Here is an 18,362-nt window from a genome sequence, read left to right on the forward strand (position 1 = left end):
TAACTCCGTCACATGCCTGATGTGGACGGGTAAATGGTAGATGAACTACAAGCTCGGCATTCTGTGCATTTCGCCACCTTTAGTGCATGTACGTGATGCGCTCTCACTAGATGTTTAGAGAGAATGCTCGTCTTCTCCGCCCTTGCAGCAAAAGACATTGTCCACATCAACTCTGGTGAAGATTAACCAGAGTTATGAGCACACTGTGATAAGACTGGGGTCTCATGTTTGAATGCAGGCTGAGAGGGCAAAATCATCTTAAGGAAGAGAGATCTTTGAGAGTAGCAAAAATATACAAACATAATTTCTTTTATATCGACAGCAGCACCCTAAAAACATTAATTAGAACTAATCTGCCTCCATTGACTATAGAGGCGACTTTGGTGCTGTTATTGTGCTTCCGAAGGCAATGCGTCTAATCTACACTATTCAGATCACGCCATATTATTAATATTACATCAAAGCTGTTTTTATAGAAATCAATTAACAGATTGTGATCGAAGGGGCGTCGCCATCTGTTAATAAAACTGCTGCATCAGATACACCTGTTGTTCCCCCGCTCAGAGCTCCTCCGGGAGCTCCTCCGCTTGTGCTTTCTGTATTTATGCAATTTTTCACATGCTGCATGTGCATTGTCGAAGCTCTATGCATGCCGGCATGCCTAGCTGCCATGCGTTGAGCCTCAAGCCCGCAGCAGTTTGTATTGATTCAGAAAATGCAGCATGCGATTGCATTTTGGTGTACCAATAGGTGATGACAATATATGTGTATGTCATTTTGGCTTTTATTTAATATATTTTATTGGATTAGTGCTATATAAAGACAAAAATACTTGTTTTTATGAGAAAAACAGAACCATGCTAAAAATGAGCGGAATGATCCTTTCATAAGGAAAAGTTGAGATTTGTTTCACATCAGAATGACAAACATTATAGCCCAATGAATCACAGAATTAATTTAATTCAAAGTACACCCACGCAACACACATGCCTTGCAGTTTTATGCTGTGACATTCTGACTTAGCTTGTCCTCAGTAGCCTCTGCGTACTCTGTCATAATATCCAAGACATGTTCGCATAAAAAAATGCTCTGCTGTCCTTTATGGCTATGTGATGCAACGGGGGGCGTTTAGGGACGTTTTGTTTTGCAGTAAACAGATTTTCCAGATTCGCCCCCTTCCAACCAATTCAGTTAATTATTATAAAGTTTAAAAAGTAGCACTTCTCTTTTTCTGACATGCACTTTGAAGTATTAACTTTTGTACTTTGAAGTGTTAACTTCAAAGTACAAAAACGATAGGTCAGAACCAAATGTAAAAATAACATTTGCATATATTTATAATTTTTTGATGTTCTAACTGTAAATACTGACAGTTAATGATCTATGTTAAAATGAGGCACCAAGTTGAGTGGAAAGTACGGAAGCCGAGACCCGCCATCCTTGCGATTATTTGTTTTTTAATGCTGTGAGCTCATGAGTTAATTATGTTGTTATCTTGAGCTCAATAAAGCTTGTTTTCTAATGATAACAGGTTAATTCATTCCGTTATCTTGAGAGAACAAATGGCCGATTTCTTGAGATAATGAGATAGCTTATCGCATGGAGACGACTTCATATGATTCACCGCTCTGTGGGGTGGATTTGGGAGTTTCAAAGCAAACCGTATCATCATCGTTTTTTAATGAACTTTTGCCATTTGTTGTAACAATATTTTCTAGTTATTTGATATGAAGTTATTACTTTATGGCTATTATTGTAGGGGCTGCCTGACAAACACTGGTGAATTTCAAGGGCACGTGTAATGGAGAAACTATCTTTTTTACATTTGGGTATCTGGCACGCCTACCAACCCACAAACTGTTAAATAAGACATCCCAGTCAGGCTTTTAAGGGCTGCCAGAATCAGAAAACATGGAATTCAACAAGCCATTCATCCATTTTTTATGTAAGGTAAAGGCTCTTTTGAACGATACCACCCAAGATCTGGGCAAGGGCTAGAGAGCTACTTTTTTCAAAAGGTCATCATTGTTTTTCTTGAGGTTGGTGGACCGCTAGCGCTAACACTTTGATGCTTTCTTGTTGGCTTCACGAGGGACCATGGTGTTAACAGGATGAGAGCCAGTAAAGAGCCTGTTGTTGGCTACAAGATTCACTTTATTTTTAATGTAAATATCACTGTTTTAGTTGTTACACAGCTGTGATATTAGCAGGGTGCTAGAGGTATAGTCACCTGGAAGCTAAATACACCGACAGAGCTGACTGGAGACGAGGTGAGCGGTTCTGTCTCAGGCTTGTGTGAGCTGACCAATCAGAGCAGACTGGGATTTTCGGCCAGTTCTCATTGGCATACTGGAACTGGAAGAGAAAGTATGAAAATCTGGATTTAAAAAAAGTAAGGCTGAAGTACCATTTGACACATTGATCAATAATGACATTTTCAGCTTGAGTTATTTGCTATATTTGTGAAGATGGCATCTCTGTCTGCTGACATTGTACTCCTGTTATCTGATAAACATTAAAGGTAATGAGAGGAAACGACCTTTTGTTTTCTCAGAATAACAGGTTGATTATCTTATTATCTCAAGATTATAGCATTAAAAAATTAATTGCAAGCATGGCCATTCTTCTTGGCTTCCATAGGATAGAGAACAAAAGCACTTAATCCAGCCATTATTAACTCAACTTCAGACCAAAGAAAGCACCATTCTCCTTAACAAGAGAGGGCAATTTTAAAACTACAGGAAAACTCCCAATACCCATAGGAGATCATGTCGGCCTAGTGAAAGACATGGGAGGGCAGTTGCAAAGGGCAGTGAACTTGTAGGTAGCAGAGTAATGTCCATGTTATTCGCTTTGTGTAAGATTTCTGCACATTTGTCTAAAGTAAAAGAAAAAGAAGAGGGTACCATGACTGAGTGGAGCAGTAGACTGAACCTTCATTTAGATCAAATGTCAAAGAAAAGATGTACAAAGAACATCAGCATGATGGTAAGAGGCCTGGGTAAGTTCTCATGCTGTATGATGCACTCAGCAGTGCTATTGTCATTCTCATCGAGTGACATGCGAACAAGTCTGAGCAGCTCCTCAGCAGGTACACACTGGTTTGCTCCAAGTTGCCAAGTCGGATAATGCATTTGAAGGGTTTCAACAGTCACAGGATAGGTTCTCTCCCTCTTTTACTGTTTTATCTCCAACTGCTGCACATTTCTGTTTGAAAATGAACTGTAATGTTGCCATGACACCATCCACAACGGTCAGTCTGGTCAAAGAGTTACCCTTGACCTTAAAGTTTGTTGTCCCATAGCCAAAATTCTGAGTCATTCTAGGTGGGAGGCTGTGTTATTTTCAATGGTGGCCTTATTGATCTTTTGGTGCAACCACTGGAATGGTGTTATGTTTCTGTGCTGGGGTCAACAATATCTTATATGACATAATGTTACCAAAGTTGAGTGCACTGAAGTTAGGTTGGGGCTGGGAAGCCTGTCGAAAATTGAGCTTTTTGAGGCCCCAAGAGTTGTCGCAGCCATATAACTGTTACCTGTTAATTGCGTGTTTTGTTTCTTAATAAACTTTCTCAAAATGTTAATATGTTTATATGTTAATGAACCATCCCAAATGTTAATATGTTAATCAACAATCCCAAAATGTCAATACGTTAATAAACAATCTCAAAATGTTAATATGTTAATCAACAATCCCAAATGTTAATATGTTAATCAACAATCCCAAATGCTAATATGTTAATAAACAATCTCAAAATGTCTATATGTTGATAAACAATCTCAAAATGTTAATATGTTAATCAACAATCCCAAATGTTAATATGTTAATCAACAATCCCAAATGCTAATATTTTAATAAACAGTCACAAAATGTCTATATGTTGACAAACAATCCCAAAATGTAAATATGTTAATATGTTAGTAATCTATCCCAAAATGTTAATAAACAATCTCAAAATGTCCATATGTTAAAATGTAAGCAAACTATCCCAAAATGTTCATATGTTAATAAACAATCCCAAAATGTTTACATGTCAATGCGTTCATAAACGATTCCTGTTTGTTTTAATTATTTTTTTTTAATTTCAGACAAGTTAGTTTGGCCAACATGTGTGAAGGGAAGGATAGAGAGAGACTCACTGTTTTTTAGTGGGGTGAGGTCAGTGTCATTGGCAGGCTACACAAAGCTGCCAGTTTCCAATGGATGCAGCAGCTGAGAGGGTCACACGCTGGCCTGTGTTTCAAAGTAATTTGTGACCAAGATCATGTTTATTGTCCTTGTTGCCCTGCACCTTATCTCTGCCTCAAGCCTCCTGCACTGTGTATCTAGACATCAAAGGGTCACCTTGAAAGGACCCTTGATATAAAATGTTACTGCTTAAACACATCACATAAAACATCTACAGAGCTTGTCACTTTTCCTTTCAAAATGTAATTATGATTGCTCAATGATAATATTAAAAATGTTGTTGGGTCCAATATGATTGTTATGTTTATGTCTGTGTAAGAGTGCTGACAGTTGGTTCCTGCTTCTAACAAGATTTGTGAGCCAATAGTAATTTGCGTTGGTATCACGTGGTAAGTGTGTTTAGTCAGTGATTAATAGTTGCCAGTTTGTGGAAAGAAAAACATTTCTACTGTATGTGCCCAATATTAGCACTGTTAATGTTCATTAGCTAGTATTACCAATGTTAACATTCTCTAGCTAGCATTAGCAATGTTAATTGTAGCTAGCGCTAGCATCATTAATGTTGGCTAGCTAGCGTTATCAACATCAGCCAGTGCAGCAAACTGGAAACCACTTGAGGGGGCAGATGATTCCAACAACACTGGTGTTGTGGCATGAATGTAATGGAAGGGGGGAGATTGAATGCCACATTTAGTGGCTGAATGTTATCAATAACACATTTAAGATCTGTTTACTCAAAACAAGGAGGGCTACTGTCATGAACTGGATGTGTGGGGTTTGAAAGAAGTTGGCATTATGAGCCACTTTTGAGTGAGGATAGTAGAAAATGTGCCAGATGACGTAATTCAGATGTTGCTTACATGTCTTTCTAGAGGTTGCTTTAAATTGCTTTGGCCATCTGTCTTTGTGCATACACAGTTTCAGTCCTAACCCCCCTCAGATTTTGCATCTGGCCCCTAAACCTCAGCATCAACATAAAGATGCATTTTCTATCGCTATTTAAAGTCTGATGCCTATTTTCTTTTTACTTATGTAAGTTTGACTTGACAGTAACAGGTTGTGTAGGCTTGTTTGGTAAGTTTGTTGCTGAGGGTTTCAGAATTACGTCAATTCTGACATTTGCCTCGATATTTTGTCAAGGCAAGTGGGTCGCATTTCAGATGGTCACACAGATAAAAACTACGGGAGTGCACTTTGTTTATTTGGTAGTACTCCATTTGTTCGCCTCTGTTTACTTCACTCAGAACCATGTTTTATTTGTGGGTGTTTGATTTAATTTGAGTCCGCTGGGCAATTTCAGGCCAATCGAAATGCTGCATACAGGCCAAACACAATCAAACATCCTCTCTGACCTCAGCCGTGTTTTTCCAAGCTCAAACCATTTTTTTCTGCATTTAAAAACACCCACAGCCCCACATCATTTTGCATTGATGCATGGTAATAGATTCACTTCTAATTCTGCTTTTCCAATTTATTTTTTCTTCCCTCCATTGTGCCTCCCTTGTCATATACTGCAACGCTGAGTGAAAATCCTCAGCTGAATCTAAACATTGTTAACCTATTCATCAAACAATGTGTTCAATACATATTTATGGTTCATATATCATTGGTCAAAACATTTCACTCAATAAAACATTTGGCCGATCATTGAGCCTGTCTACAAAGAGCCAATTCATCTCAAAGGCTGCTTGCACTTCTTGTGCGCGGCACTTGGAGCCACATTAGTCAGAGCATCCGCCATATTCAGCTATAAGACAAGCCAGTATTAGGAAAAAAAGCACAGCAGGCCACCCGCCATGAGAACCGGAGCTGAATTCATGAAGGAGAATTCCTTTATAATCAGTGAACAGAACAATGACTGTGCCAACAGGAGAATCACACTTTGAAGATTAAAGTTTAAGTCATACAAACATTCCATGAATACAGAGCGACTGAATGTCTGAACGACACTCCAAAATATCAAACGGTATTCAGTATTTTTTGCCTACCCTAACCCAAAGAACAGTAGAAACTCCTCATAATTGGGAAGATGCGACAATGAGAATGTTTGAAATGACGATTATCAGATGTGATAAGGCTGATCATTGTTTGGTCACTCCACTAATTCCTTAAGCAAGTTATTGTTCCAGTTCTAAATTGATCTGACAAGTAACCTTTTGAGTTGTTATTAGGCAACTTAGAGAACTGTTAAAAGTGATGCAAGAAGAACATAGAAAACACCCTTTCCCAGTTATTCATTCACAATGAGATTCATTTATATGTTTGGTTAGAAGGCTATTGAATCAGCTTACATGTAAAGCTACACATGAATTTTGAACTTCCATGGTTGGGTTAACCAGGGAACAAAGAGAGCTCAGAAAAGCCGCCTGCATCTATTTTATGTGCTTTTTCATCTTTTATTTGAACGTGCCTCGAACTAAAACTCCAACCTGCTGAAAATTCCCATTAAGAAGTAATAAAACAATCTGTTCACAAATTCTGTCACCAGGCTGTCCCTTTAGAAATTTCTTGATCATGCCGCACTGTCCTAGAACCAATTATTAGTGTCTCTCCTGAGTCCAAATGCTGTCATCACACAACACGAGCTGCCCTGACAAAAGCACACCTTTACCTACAAGCTTTCTCTTAAAGGAGCAATATGTAAGAACTGCCTACTTGCTGAATTTAAATATTTAAAATGAATATGGGGCAACATACCACCAGAGTAATTCCTAACTGCTGCTAGCTGTAGCTGCTGTTAGCTATTTAGCTTGTTTAGCCATGCATCTAGTGGTCCAGAGTGGGGGCTTTGGACCTGGACGGGACAGGGCTAGCGGGTTAGCATGTTAACTTCAGTCGATATCTCTTGACATCATGAAATCAAAACTGTTATTTCTTCACATTCTGAAGATAATTTTTGTTATTTTTTAAATGTCTTCAAGAAAAATTCTAGCATATTACAGATTTAACAAAACGACATGTGTGCTAATCACCTAGCATACTATCAGCATTTGAATTTATTGTATTGCAAAGATATCTACTTAAGTTAGCATGCTAACCAGCTAGCCATGGCTTGCTCCTAATCTCGACTGCCAGCTGCACGGCTAACTAAGCTAACTGGCTAATGGCAGTTACAGTTAGCAGCAGTTAAAGGTTATTCTAGCGATATTCTGCCCTCTATTTGTTTGGAGTAGGAATGCGACAGGTGTACATTTCACTAGACGTTGGGTATATGTGTAGTTATATGTTCATTGGACATTTTCCAACATTAGCAACAACACCCAGTGTTTTTTGACAATAAAATATTAACCCTCTAAGTCCAATGGCTCCTCTGAGGTCTTTTGTTATGCCATCATAAACAGCCATAACAAGCTCTAATTACACTACCATTCCAAACCATCCATCTATGCTTTCCCTAATCTGTTCAACTGATGTGATATCTTTAGCCCACCACTCTTCGTGACTCAGGAATCCTCCAGTGGCCTCCATTGTGATTAAAGGGCAACATTATACAGTCTCATACTGTACAGGAACAGCCACACACACATAAGCACTTATTGTGCATGACCCCTGAAGAATTAATAGTGTCTTTACTCGAGATCTGTCTTTTGCAGAGCTCACCATTAGCTGCTAATGGTGGTGTTATTTCATAGATGGTGACAACTTGGCAGCATCGGAACAAAATTGAGGATGTTTATCGCAGGCTCTTTACCATAGAGATAGCCTTGGAGCGAGATACAGAGCTTGATGCTATCATAGAGAGTTAAAAACACATCCCTGGACAATAGGATATGTAAGAGAGGGAGTTTAATATAGAGGGGAATTATCTGTACTTGTCAGATATGTTGCTTGAATAATGGACGTTAAGAGTACAATGCACTTTAAAGAAAAGTGAAAGAACTGATGCAATCTAGATAGAAGAAAAATAGTTTAAGCATGTGGTCCCTTGAATCACAAGTAGAGGAATGTCATCAAGTTATTGAACTGACTCAGTGATGTCTGTTACTCAATAGCTCTCTAAAGTTTGGCTAACTTTAGCCTCCAAGCTACTGGTCATACCAAGCCAAGTGAGGCCATAGCTGCAAAACCCCTGACTGTATTCAATTGAGCAATGATTTGTTTTATGGCCTATGAGTTCAAATTTTCAGTTGAGCACAGAACATTTGTATTTTTTTTTTCTTTAAGGCAGGATGAGGCATGTTTCATTACAGGATTAGAGACAGTTTCCTCTGAAGCGGCTGAAAAATACATCCCCGCGTCATGCTGGAATTGCTTTCAGTGGACAGTGATATATTCACAAGCTGTGTTCACGGAACAACCTTCATCGCATTGGTGGAGAATCACACTGACCAGCCCGGATTGGATTTTTAATAAAACGCCAAATTATCCTGATTTATTATGAGATGAAATGGCACATACAGTACGTCCGACCCAGTACAGTATGTGCCAGTGAATGTGTGTCAGAGAGGATAAAAAAAAAAAAAAAAAAGCTGTCTACAGATGATATCCGCTGCTCGGTTGTTCTAATTTCAAGGCTCTGGAGGTGCTGGAGATGCTTGGCTAGTGGACGGTGATATTGCTCCTGTGTTGGCGGGGATGCAAACCCCCTCCCACCACCACCACCCAGACGAGATGACATTGGATATATGGTTATGGATTACTTGCAGATTGTGTCAAGGTGGCTACAGATGTTGAGTGTCACTGTGGGAGAAAGAAAGAGGAAGAGAGTGGGGAAAGAGAGCGAACTGTTACCCAGGGTATATTTAAAGAGATTCACTCCATTTGCACATACTTGTCAGACTGAATCCCAGAGAGTAGGATGCTCAAATTCACTTCATGGCCAACTAACAGGGCATGCAATATAGCTAGATGTAGTCCTCTCCCTTTTTTTAAGTGGCATATCACCAGTTCTCTTGTATGTGATTCATTATTTTCTACATTCCTCTGCAAATATCTTTGTTTGAACTTGATTGTGCAGCTTTGTTTGGATTTGAATTCTCATAAAGCCAGATCCACTCCTCTAAGTAGAATATTAAACCTAATTATGTGGAAGCAATATTCTTATTCCAACAACATGCCTGGCTGAGGCTCGGGGCCTGTCTTATTCGTCACCTGCGTCCTTTCTTAAAGCTTTAATTAACGCAACAAAGGTTCATTGTCCTCCAGGTGCCGTCACTCAGTGGACAACTTCAGATGTGAAACGTGTCGGGAAGTTGGTCCGAAAGTTTGAAACCGAAAGAGGCTGTGACAAGCTGTTTAAAGGGGCACGGTGTAGTTTTGGAGAAGAAATTCAAACTCAGAATTTAAATATTTGCAATATTAATGAGGTAATAATACAATCTCAGAAATATTTATTGTATTCATAAGTGAATAAACAAGCTGTTCTCAGAGGAAAATAAGGTCCCCAGAACACTGTTTGAAGCTAGAAAGGTGGCAGGGTCCGCCACATGTAAACAAAGTAAAACAGTATGAAATCATGTTGTCCTTTAAGGTCAGCTGTTTATTCATTTTGTTTAGGCATAAAAAAAAAAAAAATCAGTCAATGAAGAGTAGAAGTAGAAGTTCTACCCCCAAACTATCATAGTGCACCTTTAAAGCTTTGTAGTGTTTGTGAAACAATGTATGAGATATGTCACCCATGTTTCTGATGAAATACCCTTGCAATGAACATAAGGGTGCACTTTAAAAGTAATAACAAGCCATTTCCCTGAGTGCCTCTTGCAAGATGTCCAGCTGACTGACAGTAAGAAGCAGATTGCCGAGCTCCAACAAGAAGGAATGAAAATCCGCCACTGGTGACGTTTGGTACTAGTCTTTTATATGACACATTGGAAACGAAAGTAACTATTGATCCACGACAATACACCAATCTGGTATCTCTGATTGGCACCACCTCCCCAGTATCTATCGGTCATGTCTGACATCCTTTAGCCAGCGCAGACCAAAGGGTGGATCTCATATTCCTGTCACTGAGGTTACAAAGGGCCAACCCAGAGAACAGCTGGCCAGACTGAGTGGAAACTGACACAACAGATGAACTAACATTTAGCTTTTGGAACGGTGAGCCTGGCCTGGCATTTAGTGACATTTGCCTTGCCACAGAGTTGCATCTGGAGGGTAGGAAGAAGAGAGAAAAAACGAGGGTGCAGTACAACCGTGGACTGACCATTGATATTGGACCTATTAGCTTAGTGTATCCCCAGACAGAGTGGACGGTGAGTTATGTTAAATGAAGTTGTGACATGTCACTTATTTCTAAATTTCTCTTTCACACAGGCTGCCCCCTTTAATGGAGCTCTAATGGAACCCAGATTTAAATGTAAATTACCATACAGGATCCAATTTAACTCTATGAGGGAGGAAATAATAAAATGAGGACAATAAATGTAATAGGGCTGGGCAAGATGTTAATATTATAACATTATCATGAATTGAGATTTGATATCATCTTTGATTTTGGATATTGTCGCCCATTTCGTCATTATATCAACGTTTCTGGAGAGTATTTATCAAAAATATCATTGTGTTGCTATTGTGTTATGGTTTTAATATGGTTGCAATCTATGTATTTGGTCAAAGAATATCTTTGTGGTATTTCTGTGTTGCCCAGACTTTACAATACAGCCTGAAAATATCACAATATTATTTTAAAGGGGTCACCTGGCCCTATAATGTAACTTTGTTTGAGATGTATGCCTTTACTGATCCTTTGGTCATTAAAGGTGGACTATTCAGTATCTTTATATTAATGATTGATGGAATGATTATGTATAACGTGTTTCTTGTAGTGATGGCTCCTCACAGAATTTCCACCTCTACCAACATTTTAGCACCTTTGAGCTTATCGTTTTGGTTTTGTTTCGGCCTGCAGCTTTACTGTTTTCTTTCAGTGTCACAGCTCTCATATTTCCCACTCCAAGCCACAGCAGACGGCTATTTTTCACCCAAAAGCTCTAATAAACTACAAAGGCTTTCAAACTGCACTTAGCCCAGGGCTAAAAGCATTCTCAGGCCTGGTCCACACATACACAGGTTTGTGGAAATGGGGTTTAGAAAGCAAAACAATGTCTCTCCAGACAAGCATTTAGGCACCGTTTTAGAATTTCTCTCTGTTGATACTAACACACCTGCAAACAAATCACATGGCCATTCTAGCATGCTCAGCATGCTCATGCGTTGTTAACAGGAAGCAGATTGTACACTCCGTTTGGTTGCTTGTTACACAAAATACAATGAACGAGGCAGGGAAACGTGACCACTCTTCACTGAATCTTCTTCTATAACTCCATCATTGTATCATCGCTGTCCATTTGTGTCTTTCTAAATATAACATTGAGCAATATAACATCCATTATATCACCATGCAAACTCAAATATTCCAATATTAAGGCACATGCTTTAGTTTATATTTGCCAATAATGCAACATACAGTGATGAACGTCGTCAGAATCATCGTTACCAAAAATCTGAGTTTGTGAATATCTTCTCCCTGGAAGAAGTTTTCCAAAAGGCCTATTTACAGTCACCCAAAATGATGTTTACGTATGTACAAAATGCCAAAACGATAAGTGTTAAGAAATACCTGTGTATGTGTTAACAGGGCCTTGGATCCTCATTAGCCCCAGGCCAAGAGTGCTGGTAACCCCAGCAAAGAACCCAGAAAGAAAGCTTTCACATTGGAACAATTCCCACGTGGGCAAACCCAGACTAAAGCCAAGGGCTTGATGGCCCTACTCCTAAGCAGGGTGTACCTCAAGTTTGTGTATTACAATGGACATTTAGCCCAGGGCTAGCAGGAGTGTATTGTGAATCATATAGTCCCTAGGCTTAGGTTAAACTTGGGCTAATATGTGTGAAACGGGGTTACATTATACAATAAGCTGTTAAATACAGGACTTACATTCACAAACTGGACAGAAAGACAACTCCCAACTGAATGCTAATGTTGCACCAGTGCTGTTAGGCATGAGCAAGGCAACCACTTGCTCACATATTTGGTATAAAAACTAAAAATATAAGGATGTATTAACAGTTAACAGATATTTGACTGCATCCGATTGGCTGGGGAAAATGAATTGGTGCAGGTCGAAGGTTGCTATGAGACGAACCACGCTTACATAAATGTGTTGGCTGAACACGAGCTACAAACAGGCTACACTGTGCCGTTAGGGTCCCATTAAAAGGGTCTATACCTATGACCACAGAGCTCATTTTACATTCTGTTACTGCTGTTTTTGGTTCTACCTTTATAGTAGATGTTCTGTCCAATTTTTGTCTCTTTAAAGTGTATGAAACCCTGGCATCAAAGCAACATTTTGATGAGCTGCCTTTCTGAAGACTCAAGGTTTTACCAAGAGCAAGGTGGACTCTCTTTGAGATTTATTCTCTTTCCCTCTCGGCATCTCAAAATCAGCGTGTAAACTTTGGCAATGATGCAGCGCGCTGAAAGAAACATGAATGTACCTCGAGTCATGAACATGATTAGAGAGTGCTAAATTGAAAATGCTGTCCAGGTTGGTGTCTAGATGTGGAGACTCTTCCCCAGATTATAACCCAGGCTTGTGTTCACTCGTTTTCTCGGCTCCTTACGCCTCAAATCAATAATTGGGCTGTCTTGCCTTGAGTTGGGGGAGATGTTCCAGGTTGCACTTTCATCTTTTTCTCATCTGACCTTTACAGCAGCAGACATCATGCATGAGAAAATATTCTGCAAATCGATGAAGACAGCACTTTTTATTAACCCTTTGTTCAGTATTCGACTCTATATTTGTTCCATTACCATTCCCCCTCTTTGGTACTTCTGAGTTTTCATTTCATCTTTCCGAGACTGTTCATACATCTGTTAGACTTGTCTGCCTCAGAAATGATATGATCCAGTGGCATGCTAAGGATGTTTGAAGGCAAGGGGCAAAAACAAAATAAAAAGGCATCACGCGCAGGAAGTCGTGATATATTTATAGTGAAGAAAGGGCATTACGCTACATTTTGTCCGACGGAGGGGCACCCTGGAGGGCACTTTATTACGTTTTCGACACTGGAAGGGCACTTTATCATGTTTTCTCCACTGGATGGGCACCCTGGAGGGCACGTTTTCTCCACTGGATGGGCACCCTAGAGGGCACATGTTTTCTCCACTGGATGGGCACCCTATAGGGCACTTTATCATGTTCCCGTCACTAGAAGGGCACCCTTTAGGGCATTTTATCATGTTTCCTTCACTAGAAGGGCACCCTTTAGGGCATTTTATCATGTTTCCTTTACTAGAAGGGCACTCTTTAGGGCACTTTATCATGTTTTATCCACTGGAAGGGCACCCTAGAGGGCACATCTTTTCTCCACTGTAATGGCACCCTAGAGGGCACTTGATCATGTTTTATTCGCCATGGGGCATCCAAGAGGGCACTTTTACAGCGTTTTTTGAACAGACACCCTCCTGAGTCCGTCAGAGCTATGATCTCTGGGAAACTAGAAGCATATCTCTAGATCTTGCGAATGGTTACATTAAAAAAAAAAAAAAAAAAAAAAATCATTGCCATTTGATCTAGGATTTCAGCTAAAAGTTAAAACATTGTTCGCGTTCATAATTCAACAAGTGACACTAATTAGGCAGTAAAACTCCTTTGATAACTTGATGAGTGATAATAAAGCATCAGAGAGTTCAGACGAAAAGCCTTTTTCAATTACAAAGACCACTTCAAAGAGACATAAAAGCTTTACATTCTGCCGCCATGAGAAATCTTCAGTTGGAAAGGTGCATTGAGGTTTTAAAAGAAGAGGCTGGCCTGTTTTATACTGCAGGAGTAAATTCATATACATAATATACAAAGCAAATCACTGCCGGTGTTGATTATAGTACATCAGGTCATTCCTCCCACCTGTTCACTCTTGTGGACGAACTCGTTTCACTTCTCCATTATGAGTTTATCTCTGGCTGGCAGAGGTTGTCGTGTCACTCTGGTATGCACAGATCCATTGCAGGAGAACAAATTAGGCTTGACAAGAGCACAGAGAGCTCCTCTGAATAAAGCATCTTTATTCTAGCACTGGGTGTAAAACCGGCGGGGATAAATATACTTCCACGTATGTCACCACGAACTTCCTTTAAATGATGAATATTGTTTTGAGATCCGTTTCAGGTTCAATTTCAAATTAATTATGGTTGTGAATAGACGTCTGGGTGTTTTCGCAGGGTTCATTGTCTAGTGCCGCCAGAAAAATGGAAGGAATTGCCTTCATGCTTTTGAATCATGAGACAGTCCAAAGTGTAGCATCAATCCAATGTGAGTACTTCTGCAGTGGTCATCCATCTCAACCCCCCTTTAATCAATATTAAAACATACGTCACGCAAACTTTATTACGGCCAATTTAATCTGGCTAAATAGAATCTCAACCGCTCGTTTTTCAGGCTCTGGCAACAAAAAGTGAACACAACAAACAAGCATTACGAGCATTATTCCTGCTGTCCTCGCTTGACTCTGTTCAGAAGCTTTCATGTTAAAGACACCAGATGTTTGGACTTGTTTATTGCAGATCTTGGTAGACAAAGAAGCATGGATCTGTTTTTTGGTGCATATGTTTCTGGTGTTAGTTTTGTAATTAAGCACTTCAGGGATAATATTTTTGACAAGCTTATTTTTTCTTGGAGCAAAAACAAGACAAAAAGTAAATAAAAAGTAAGCTTTTAAATTGAAAACACAAATCACAATCTGTTACAATGTTATTCGACAAATAATAAAAAAAGGCATATGAAAGATGAATGCATAAACTAACGAACTGTTGTGCAGTCTTCAGTGATCTACATGTGAAAGAAACCCATCTATATCAGAAAGATGACCATATAGGTCACCTCATTTCAACCCGTATTTATGTTTAGTGTTAGGTGGTGACCTCTGGTGGCCCTATTAGATATTACAGTAGCAAAGAAGGAAGTCAGGTGACGAGCAACAAAGTGTAGAAAGGAGGATGGGGTGGATGGATGGTCAGACAAGCACAGGATCATCAAAAAGTCACCTGTAAGTTACTTTGAGCTTTTTAACATACCTGGAGTCAGCCATTATCTACTCACCCCCATGCCGGTGGAAAATCGGATGAAATTTCGTAGCACGCAAAATGTACTTCATGAACAACACCATAGAGAGGAGAGGGGAAAAGAAGAAATACACAAACAGCGTATTCTTTCATCTACTTGAACATGTACCCTATGATTCTATGGTACAACATGACATGTTTCACATCAGACAGTTTTAATCCTAACCAAGGTTTCAAACCATTTCACTACAAAAACACATTTCTTCGTGCCGTTTCCTTTTTTCCACCCTTTAGACAGCCTGAGTCCGCTGCTGACAGCACAGATACAGCACAAACACGGATAGCATGCGTTTTATTGCAATGGCAAGAGCAGATTTACCCACAGTGCAGCTGCATTAGCAAAGTCCGGCGCCTTAATCAGGTCTTGTCAGCCACCACTTTGATGCTGGGCAATGCAGATGAAATACTCGCCTGCCGCTGTGTGACATCTCACAGCTGGAGAACACCCCGCAGCCAGCGCTGTGGACTGAACCTGCAAATTCATGTTTAATTTGTCAGCTTTGATACCTGTGTGTCCCACACTGCTGTCTAATGTAGGTGGAAAATACCCACACACATATATTGAATTTTATTCAACTTAGATCTTAAAATGGCAAATACACGCAACACTACTCAACACTATGATTTTAAATTATATTAAAAAGGAGCTGATCTGTCAAAGCAGATGTTTATCTGTGATCATTTATGTGAAAGGACACCAAAGGGATGAGAGGAAGATGATGTTGTGGTGGTTTTTATCTTGCAAATCTGTGATATTTTGAAGTTTAAAGGCAAAATCAATGGATATGTAATGCTTATCAAAGCCAGATTACTATGTTTTTGTGTTGTGCTATTTACCAAGTAGGATCATCAAAGATAAATATGGTAGGTTTTTCCTTAGTGGCCCAACACTAGTCACTTCTCCTTTTTTATTTAAGCTGATGATATGATTGAAAACATGAATTATGGGATTCCTGCATTCTCGAAAAGACATTAAAGCTGCATGAGAAAAGCTCATGATGTAAAAATACCATGTTGTGCAACAGAGTAGCAACAGATAAACCAAAAGGCAGCTTTTCTGATGCCTTACGCTGAGCCGAGCGAGGGGGTGAAAAAAATGACACGGCAGAGGGTTTTGCAACCCACCACCAGCGGTGAAGATATTCAGATCAGTGTCTCTCCGAGCCTTGATCAATGATATCTACTGAGGGTTGTCTACGCGCATTCTGCTCAAATGCCGGAGCATGTCACGAAAGCAAGTATGTATTCGGCCTGCTGAGAGCAGAGAGGCATTGCACCAGCTGGGTAGACCATTAGACTGCGAGTGCAGAGAAAAAATACACACTCCAAGAAGAGGAGATAGTATGAAGAGGGTGAACCGCACCGCAGCAACACTGACGTCAAAATCAAGGTTGAGTTCTGCAGCAGTGATAGTGGAGAACATTCAGCAGCATCTTTCTATTAACTCCAGTGAAAGTACTTAGACAATATTTCTCATCAGTCTCTCATTTAGTCCATTATGGTCACTAATGTTTCTGCTCTGTTTCCACTTTTAGTCATCCAGCGGTTTGCAAAAATGGACTGTTAAAGAAGCACTTCGTGGCTGGAATGCATAAAATTTGCCTGTCTATGCAGTAGAAAGATGCAAATACGGTTAACAATCTGTGGATGATACCGCAGGCCTCCAGCTGTCTGGATGACTGTTCTGGTAGATTTTTGCTGGCAAAAGAGATTGTGATAGTGATACGCGGGGGTGTCAACATAGGCAAAGTTCCTGTTTAAAGCAAAGTTTAGCAAACCAATCAAACTTTAGCAGGAATATATTTACTTCATAATGATGTGTTTTGACAAAAAACTTGGCAGTTGCCTCTAAAATTAGTCAAAATAACGTCAAAATAACTTCAGAACTAGCACCCGAATACAACTTTGCTTTAAAGGTGCACTATGTAGTTTTCAGGAGGGAACTGTAATCAAAGATCAAACTAAATAAACAAACTCTCCTTGTTTGCATGACTGAATAAACAGAATAAACAAACTGACCTTAAAGGACAACACAATTTATACTGTTTTACTTACTTATATGTGGCGGACCCTGCCACCTTTCTAGCTTCGAACAGTGTTCTGGGACCTTATTTTCCTCTGAGAACAGCTTCTTTATTCAGTTATGGAAAAAATGAATATTTCTGAGTTTGTATTATTACCTCATTAATATTGTCAATGTTATAATTCTGAGTTTGATTTTCCTCATCAAAATTACACATTGCCCCTTTAAGAGACCTAAAGCTAATCTGAAAAATACAGATATAGATCAGCAGTGATGAAGACGCAGAGTGCACCGTTTATCTTCAAGATTACATCTGAAGGTTTAAAAAAATGTTCATCTATAATATAAAGATGGCATTCAGCTCAGAATCTCTGAGGGTGCCTTCACACCTAACTTGTTTGGTCCACCAGACCCTGGTGCATTTTCCAGGTTAGTGCGGTTCGCTTGGGCTGGTGTGCAAGCTGTCAATCAATCTCTGGTGCAGACCAAACAACTGGACGGAGACCCCTTAATAAGGGGGGTCTCGGTTTGCTTCCAAGGTGTACATTTATATAGAGTAATTTCCTATGGTAACATGTATGCATTTCAATTGTAAAATGTCAATTTGAACAGGACTAAAATACAACCTTCATTTTTTTCAGATGGTCTGGACCAAATGGACCAAACGGTGTGAAAAGTGTGAAAACAACTAAAAGTTTTCCACACATCGCTGAAGTAAATGCATTTCTTCTCCCTCATTTCAATTTCAATGAGATTGACGTTGGTAAACATTGACTAAATTACAAATTCTGGCTAAGGAGCGAACAGTGACTCAGCTCGATCTTTGTCATCAACTGATAGAGTCGGGGATAGTAAATGAATAAAAGTCCCATCAGTCCCGGTTGCAAATCATTATCACTCCCATCCCGAGAACAAAAAAACAAACCTACGCTGCATAGCGTTTCTGACTTTGGAGACACCGGTGACTACAGCCAAGTGTTATGCAACACGTCTCAATGGAGATACTGCAGGAAGAGGAGTGTAAAAGAAGTCCGAGTCAAAGTTGAGTCTCCTCAAAGGAGCCTGGAGAAGAAGCGGGGG

General features: G+C 39.7%; 1 long non-coding RNA gene across 1 annotated transcript in view; it reads right to left on the reverse strand.

Moving 5' to 3' along the window:
• Nucleotides 1-2,154: 2,154 nt before the first annotated feature.
• LOC311253181 overlaps nucleotides 2,155-18,362 on the reverse strand; it is a 151,876-nt gene continuing 135,668 nt past the window's right edge. Inside the window, exon 3 of the long non-coding RNA XR_014621632.1 lies at nucleotides 2,155-2,355. This is a non-coding gene — a long non-coding RNA (uncharacterized lncRNA). The remainder of the gene's footprint in view (nucleotides 2,356-18,362) is intronic.

Source organism: Pagrus pagrus (genome assembly GCF_965226575.1).
Source record: "Pagrus pagrus genome assembly, chromosome: 24".
Taxonomy (NCBI): Eukaryota; Metazoa; Chordata; class Actinopteri; order Spariformes; family Sparidae; genus Pagrus; species Pagrus pagrus.